Source organism: Mandrillus leucophaeus, unplaced genomic scaffold (assembly GCF_000951045.1).
Source record: "Mandrillus leucophaeus isolate KB7577 unplaced genomic scaffold, Mleu.le_1.0 Scaffold58, whole genome shotgun sequence".
Lineage (NCBI taxonomy): Eukaryota > Metazoa > Chordata > Mammalia > Primates > Cercopithecidae > Mandrillus > Mandrillus leucophaeus.
In genome coordinates, this window is record NW_012106252.1 from 188,272 (window position 1) to 189,084 (window position 813).

Genomic DNA, 813 nt, shown 5'->3' on the forward strand with positions numbered 1-813 from the left:
CCACCACGCCTGGCTAATTTTTTGTATTTTTAGTAAAGACGGGGTTTCACCATGTTATTCAGGCTGCTCTCGAACTCCTGGCTTTAAGCCTCCTGCCTCAGTCTCCCAAAATGCTGGGATTATAGGCCTGAGCTACCATCCCTGGCCCCATACTGCATTACAAATACCATAATACCTATAATTTATTTTATACTACATAGTTCTAAGGTATAATTATATAATATACAAACAATATATAACATGGAACATAAACATATATAGTATGTATTATTTATATGCAGTATATTATTAAAACTTAATCATAATTAGCAAATGTGATGTGTGTGTCTGTGTGTGTACACAACTGGAATCATACCATCCATATCTTGCACTGTGCCCTTTTTCATTTAATATATATTGGAGATCTTTACAAGTCAGAACATATAGATCTAACTCATTTTTTTTCATGGCTACATGGTATTCCATTGAATGTATTTTTCATAATTTCACAGGTTCCTTACTGAGGGACACGTAGGTTGTTAGTCTTTTACCATTTTAGATCGTTAGTCTTTTACCATTTTCTTTCTTTCTTTTTCTTTTTTTTTTGAGACAAAGTCTCACTCTTGTCCCCCGCAGGCTGGAGTGCGATGGCGCGATCTTGGCTCACTGCAACCTCCGCATCCTGGGTTCAAACGATTCTCCTGTCTTGGTCCCCCTAGTAGCTGAGATTACAGGCGCCTGCCACCACGCCCGGCTAATTTTTGTATTTTTAGTAGAGACAGGGTTTTACCATGTTGGCCAGGCTGGTCTAGAACTCCTGACCTCAGGTGATCC